The sequence below is a fragment of the Vidua macroura genome (genome assembly GCF_024509145.1).
Source record: "Vidua macroura isolate BioBank_ID:100142 chromosome W unlocalized genomic scaffold, ASM2450914v1 whyW_random_scaffold_30, whole genome shotgun sequence".
Classification (NCBI taxonomy): domain Eukaryota; kingdom Metazoa; phylum Chordata; class Aves; order Passeriformes; family Viduidae; genus Vidua; species Vidua macroura.
Window position 1 is genome coordinate 2,605,861 of NW_026530534.1, and position 7,535 is coordinate 2,613,395.

A 7,535-nucleotide genomic window follows, 5' to 3' on the forward strand; every position below is an offset into this window, starting at 1 on the left:
ATACTCTCTTCCTTCCGTGTCCGCGGTATCTCTGGGTGTACTCTGCGCTTGCGCCCTCTGTTGCTAGGGGGTCGTCTTCTACTCTCTGGTGGTCGTTTGACGAAGGGTCCTCTCTTCTTCCTTGGTGAAAGTCCACGGCCCTGTAATGGTCTTTTCCATATAAGGTTATATGTTATATGCACCTAAGTTCTAATTACACAACTAGCTTAAGTAATCAACATAATAGCTAGTTTCTGTCTGGCGGTGTTCTGTTATCTACACAAGGCTTCTCCTTTGGCTCTCTGTTATCTTACACAAGGCTTCTCCTTTGATTTTCTGTTATCTACACAAGGCTTCTCCTTTCTGTCTTGATGAACAAAGAGTCTTCTCTAACTTATCACAACAGGACCCCGCTTGTCCCGCTCTGCGAACAGGAGCAGGATGCCTGGGGCGGGGGCAGGGGAGGTTTTCCCGGCAATATAAAATTCCACCCTGGTTTTGGGGATCTTGGCACCACTCATGCCTGCCCAGTACAAGGGGCTGCTCCTCGCTCTCAGTGTGTCTGTGATAAACTGTGGTAACTTGTTTGTTCATCAAAAGAATTGGAATATTAAAGGAGGAAATATAAAAATTAAAGTATAAGGGACTAGCCTGCTTGTTAGGAGATAGGGGAGGACAATAAAAAAGCAACTGCTACAAACCGCAAGGCTATAGACATATTGCAAAACCGCAAGATCACAAGTATGATTAATCACCATATAGGGAGCTTTTCGTAGCTTTTTTGCAGACACAGGCTAAGGATGTCGGGGGATGGCCGGAGCTGATTATGAAATCAGCGACCACCAGGCAACGGCTACCGGACTAGACAACGTAGGAGTGCTCCAGGTACGCCCATCACTGTCCGGAGCCGATTGTGAAATCAGCGATCACCTGCCTCGACACAATGCAGAAACGACGCAGAGAGATGCTCAAGCTACGCACACCGCTATCGCAAAAGACACGAATGAAGAAACCTCCAAGAAACTATAAAAAGAAACTGAATAAGGGAGTGGGGTGTGGGGCACTGCAGTGTGGGACACTGCAGGAGGGGCGGTTAGGAGACCCCTACCCACCCAGCGCTGTTTTGCTTGCTACTGCTTGCTGTAATTAATAAAATTCTAATTGACCTTAAAAAGGCTGAATCAAATTATTCGCCTCAATTTATCACAATCTGGTGCCGTGACTCGGATAAAGGAAACCCGGGAGGGAGGCCCCACTAGGGTGAGGCGCCCCACCGCCTTTTTGCGGTGGACCTAAGGGGGGGCTTCCTCCTTGGGCCTTTACCGACGAACCTAAAACTCAGTAGCAAGCAAAGGTACCCCCGTTAATCTTTGTGCACGAAGAACCGCGGAAGAGTGAACACGCAGGAAGCGTAAGTAGCCCCCGGTGGGTGGTGGGCCTCCTTTTTCCAGGGTTGATTAAAACCTGCTGGATTGAGGGATTAATATTCCAAGAGCATCCAGGGTTGATTCAAACCTGCTGGATTGAGGGACTAATGTTCCAAGAGCATCCAGGGTTGGGGGACGTAGGAGGGGGGAAGCTGCACCCCCCTCGGCGTCGAGTTACCCTCGGTGGGGAGGCTCCTGGGTTAGGAGGAGAGCAAGCGGGCCTAACCCAGACGCGGAGGTGGACTGCGTCAAAGTTCCTGGGGCGGGGGATCCCCGGAGAAACTTCCCCAAGTTTCGGCTTACTAATTTAGTATAAGTGTATGTGCTCGGTGGGCTCCGTACAAGCGGGCTCCGGAATGTGTGTGCGTGTGAAAAAGACGGTGGGCCCCCGTACAAGCGGGCTCCGGAGTGCATGTGAAAGGGACAAAGCCTCGACCCCGGAAACGGGGTCTTTAAGAGTCGTTTAGGGGTGTGTAGTCCCGGGGTGATTGAAGTGAATAAGAAGACACACAGGGCGAAGCCCCGGTCGAGAAATGGAGGCGCCAGAAAGACGTGAGTAGTCCGGTCCGCCCGGTCGCTCGGTCAGGGGTGGGAGTCCTGGAGTGCAGCGAATACGAACGTGTGTGTGAGAGGGGAACTGGCAGCTCAGATTCCCCAAGTGAGTGTGGACCCCATAGTAGTGTGTTTCCCATATCCGGCGACGGAGTGGGCCACGAATTGGGGGAAGCGACTGTCGTATTGTTTGTGTTGAGTGTGAGAAGGCACTCTAGAAGATGGGTCAGAGAAAAAGTAAATCTGCTGAACCCATGGGTGGGAGAATCTCGGTAAAACTTCCTCAGATCCCAGAGGAAAGTCCACTAGGCTTAATGGTAGAGTATTGGGATGCCTTTCCTTCTAGAAAAGGAAAAGATAAGGTTAAAATGATCCATTATTGTATGGAAATTTGGGGGGAGTAAACAAATAAGGGAAGACCAGCTGTATTGGCCCGTGTTTGGGTCGTTTGAGGATTGGATCTGTCAAGCTCTAAATATATATATATTAACTCCAAAGAGCCCTTTAACCAAGAGGAGAGCGAATATGCAGCTCTTTGGATAGTGGGAGAGATTGAAGAAAGCTTTCCAGTTGTATTCAGGGGTGGACCCCAATACCCCAGAGGGTGAGACACTTTTGAAGGTGCATTTTGTGGTCGATTCTTGGGTGGACATTCGGAAGAAGTTGGAGAGGTTGGAGGGATGGCAGGCGAGAGGATTGGATGAGTTGTTGTGAGAGGCTCAAAAGGTGTGTGTTGGGAGAGAGGATGAGAGTTTTAAAAAGCAGTCTGGAATCGTGTTAGCAGCAGTGGGAGGGGACAACAGAATCCCCAAAGGGGAACTGGAGGTCAGTCCAGAGGTCGGACTGAGGTCCAGCGAAGTTGGTTTGAAGGGAAGTCGAGAGTTGGTTTGAAGGGAAGTCGAGAGGTGGAGAGAGCATTGTCTGTTTCTATTGTGGGAAGAAGGGACACATGAGGAGAGAGTGTCGACAGAAGATTGCTGATGAGGAACAGTTCAAAGAAGATTAGGGGGATCGGGGGCTCTATCTGCTGGGGACAAGAGAAAGAACAGAGCCCCTGGTAAAATTAAAGATAGGTCCCCAGCAAAAAGAATATGAGTTCCTTGTGGACTCAGGGGCGGAGAGATCAACCGTCCAGACCCTTCCCCAAGAGTGTAAGGTTTCACCTGAAATAATACAGGTGATTGGGGCCAAAGGGGAACCCTTTGGAGTACCTGTAATTAAGGATGTACTCTTAGAAAGTGATTCTAAATTAGGAATTGGGTCATTTTTACTAGTTCCAGAAGCAGATTATAATCGATTAGGGAGAGATTTGATGGTCGAGTTGGGGATAGGGATAGAGGCAAAAAAGGGAGAACTAACAGTAAAACAATATCCTTTCTGGGCTGAAGACGAAAAAAAAAAGATTAACCCAGAAGTTTGGTATACCCCCGACAGTGTGGGGAAATTAAATATTGAACCCTTTGAGGTAACTATCAGGAACCCAGAAATCCCTGTCAGGATTCGGCAATATCCCATACCCAAAGAGGGGAGGGAAGGACTAAAAACAGAAATAAAGAGACTTTTGGAAAAGGGACTTTTAGAACCCTGCATGTCCCCTTTCAATACCCCCATCCTGCTGGTAAAGAGTAAGGGAAGAAACTATAAAAACTCCTAAATTATTTAAGCCTTAAGGGACTCAAAGTTTCAAAGTCGAAATTACAATTTGTGGAAGAGGAAGTTAAGTACCTCGGACACTGGCTGACTCAGGGGACTAAGAAATTGGATACTGATAGAGTCCAAGGAATACTTTCCCTGGAAGCTCCAAAAACTAAAAGGCAGGTTCGACAGTTACTGGGACTTTTTGGGTATTGCAGACAATGGATTGAAAATTTTAGTGGGAAAGTTAAATTTCTGTATGAAAAATTAACAACAGATGGGCTATTAAAATGGAGCTCCGAGGAGGAGACCCGGTTAAAATCATTAAAAACTGAATTGGTCAATGCCCCGGTTCTCAGCCTCCCGGATCTAAAAAGACCATTCTTTTTATTCATTAATGTCAATGAAGGGGTGGCGTACGGGGTGTTAGCCCAGGAATGGGCTGGAGGAAAGAAACCAGTGGCATATCTCTCAAGGCTTCTCGATCCTGTTAGCCGAGGGTGGCCTGCCTGTCTGCAATCGATAGTGGCTGCTGCCCTTTTGGTAGAAGAAGCAGGAAAGATAACTTTTGGGAGTGAACTGAAGGTTTTATCTCCTCATAACATCCGTGGAGTACTACAACAAAAAGCGGATAAATGGATAACAGATGCCAGACTCCTAAAGTATGAAGGCATCCTAATTTCTTTTCCTGGGTTAAGTATTGAAACCACAAGCTTACAAAATCCAGCCCAGTTTCTATATGGGGAACCAGTTGTGGGACTAACTCATGATTGTCTTTTGCAAATAGAGGAACAAACAAAAATAAGACCAGACCTCGAAGAGGAGGAATTAGAAGAAGGATATCGATATTATGTAGATGGATCCTCTCGGGTCCTTGAAGGGAAAAGGAAATCTGGGTATGATATTGTGGATGGGAAAAATTTTTAAGAAAATAGATTCTGGTCCTCTTAGCCCCAGCTGGTCAGCACAAGCATGTGAATTGTATGCAGTGCTCAGAGCTTTAGAACTGCTAAGAGGAAAGGTTGGGACCATTTATACTGATTCAAAATATGCTTATGGGGTGGTTCATATATTTGGAAAAATCTGGGAAGAAAGGGGACTTATCAATTCACAGGGAAAGGGGTTGATACATGGGGAATTAATTCGGAAAGTGCTCCAGGCCTTGAGAGGTCCGGAAAGAATAGCCATTGTTCATGTAAAAGGACATCAAGTGGGGATGGGAAACTCAGTACGGGGAAATAACTTAGCCGACCAGGAGGCGAAAAAGGCAGCTCTAATGAGTTTAAAACCATATAAGGGGGGGGTTGCACAAAGGGAAAAATTGCTCCACTTGTGGAGCTGACTTAGAGGAAGAACCATGTTGGGCTTGTTGGGATGCATACGGGATTGATTTGATACAGTGTGCCTGTGATAACCCCCAAAAGGAACATTGCTGGTTCCATGGACTCATTAATCATGAGTGCGCCTGTGAAGACCCCCAAGAGAAACATTGCTGGTTCCATGGACCCATTAACTATGTGTTAGCCTTCATGGTACAGGAAAAACAAAAATTAAACCAAATGGGGGTGAAGGAAAAAGAGGGAGGCAAGTGGATACTACCGGACGGGCGGGAGGTACTCCCAAAAGGAATGGCAATGAGGGTCCTGCAAGCAATCCATGAGAAAACCCACTGGGGAACTCAAGCCCTGGTTGACCAATTTGCAATTAAATATATGTGCATAGGGGTCGATAATCTTGCAAAACAGGTAACCCAACAATGTTTAACCTGTCAAAGAATAAATAAACAACAATTAAGAGAAAGACCAATGGGTGGAAGGAAACTGGCACAACGACCCTTTTCACATATACAAATAGATTTTACAGAATTACCAAAAGTGGGGAGGTATAAATATATATTGGTATTGGTAGACCACTTAACCCATTACGTGGAAGCTTATCCTACGGCCTGAGCTACTTCGAACACTGTGGTAAAAGTATTATTAGAGCAAATTATCCCCCGGTATGGATTAATTGAGTATTTAGACTCGGACCGGGGACCCCCATTTCACCTCTAAAATTGCAAAAGATGTCCTGACAGCTTTGGGAACTCAATGGAAATATCACACCCCATGGCATCCACAGAGCTCGGGGAGGGTGGGAAAGATGTATGGAAAAAAAAAAACAAACAAACAAAAAAAAAAAAAAAAAAAAAAAACCAACAAAAAAAACAACTCACAAAATTAATGCTGGAAACAAAAATGTCATGGGTTAAGTGCCTACCTCATGCCTTATTGAACATTCGAACTCAACCCCGAACTGATGTGGGGATCTCCCCATTTGAAATGCTATTTGGAATGCCTTATGATATGGAAGCCCCCACAGATCACCCCTGCCTAAAAGATTCTCATATTAAATTCTACATCACCCAAATTTTGAGCAGAAGGCAGGAATTGAGGAAGAAAGGAGAGTTGGCCCAGAGACCACCTCTGGATATCACAATCCATAAGATAAAACCAGGGGATCAAGTACTTATTAAGTCTTGGAAGGAAGATTCCTTAACTCCATGCTGGGAAGGTCCTTTTCTTGTTTTGCTTACCACAGAAACGGCAGTCAGGACAGCCGAAAAGGGGTGGACTCACGCCAGCCGAGTGAAAGGCCCGGTTGCCACAAATAACCAGTGGAGAGTGACTAGCCAGCCTGGGAACTTGAAAGTGACTCTTAAGAAAAACTAATGAACTCTGTGGACATTATCCAAATCAACCATAAGGGGAAGCAAAGGGATACAATTACAAACTAGCTAAAGACTATATAGTGATTGGTAATAAGGAAGGTTGTGGAGATTGTTATCCTTTTGTGTGCTTTATATGTAAAATTTGCCAAGAACGGTGGTGGGTCCATTGCCAGAGGGGAAGACCACCAATTGGGGTTTGTACTGAGTGCTATAAAACTCAGCGAAAACTAACTGAAACTGTGCTAAGGATAGGAGAATTGGAAAATCGGTGGGTCAGTTTTGGATCTGAGTGGTGGGAAATATTCTTGTTTTCATACTAACGAGCCCACTCCATTTGCTGCTCAGATAATAAAAGGGTGTTGTCGAAAGGAACTGAAGGGGATTCCTTGCAACCCACCTCTGGTCAAAGATAAGAACTGGGAACAGTACAAGGCTAGGCAGGAGCGGAAAAGGGGACGCTCAGGCGAGTACTGCTGCTGCCGAGAAGATGGTTTACCTCGCGGCTCGAAGCACCCGAGTCGGCGAGCGAGGCAGAGAGGAAAAGGCCAAGCCCCCTCTAAGTGGAACAATGCTGAAATGCTCCAACTATTGCCAGCCGAGTACTAGGATCCCTCAAAGGACCAGTCTAAGTGCCTCCGAAACACCAAGGGAGCAGCAAGCCAAAAAGGGGAAAACAGGATATTACGTAACAAAAACAAGGCTAGGACTCCACCCTTATTGGCAAATTATTAGCTTTCTATTGCTCTGTCCTAGTGGTGTTTCTAGTCAGGACAATGCTGAACACTTTACTTCTAGCCTACGAAGCAGCAAAGCGATTTGATGAACAAAATGGTAAAAGAGAAAATGGGGGATTGTGATAAACTGTGGTAACTTGTTTGTTCATCAAAAGAATTGGAATATTAAAGGAGGAAATATAAAAATTAAAGTATAAGGGACTAGCCTGCTTGTTAGGAGATAGGGGAGGACAATAAAAAAGCAACTGCTACAAACCGCAAGGCTATAGACATATTGCAAAACCGCAAGATCACAAGTATGATTAATCACCATATAGGGAGCTTTTCGCAGCTTTTTTGCAGACACAGGCTAAGGATGTCGGGGGATGGCCGGAGCTGATTATGAAATCAGTGACCACCAGGCAACGGCTACCGGACTAGACAACGTAGGAGTGCTCCAGGTATGCCCATCACTGTCCGGAGCCGATTGTGAAATCAGCGATCACCTGCCTCGACACA

The 7,535-nt window shown here is 46.0% G+C and overlaps 1 long non-coding RNA gene across 1 annotated transcript; it reads left to right on the forward strand.

Moving 5' to 3' along the window:
* The first annotated feature begins 550 nt into the window (after positions 1-550).
* On the forward strand, positions 551-6,979 carry LOC128822708 (uncharacterized). Its single transcript, XR_008441571.1, has 2 exons — positions 551-1,390; positions 6,174-6,979. It is a non-coding gene; the product is annotated as an uncharacterized LOC128822708 (long non-coding RNA).
* The last annotated feature ends 556 nt before the right edge of the window (positions 6,980-7,535 follow it).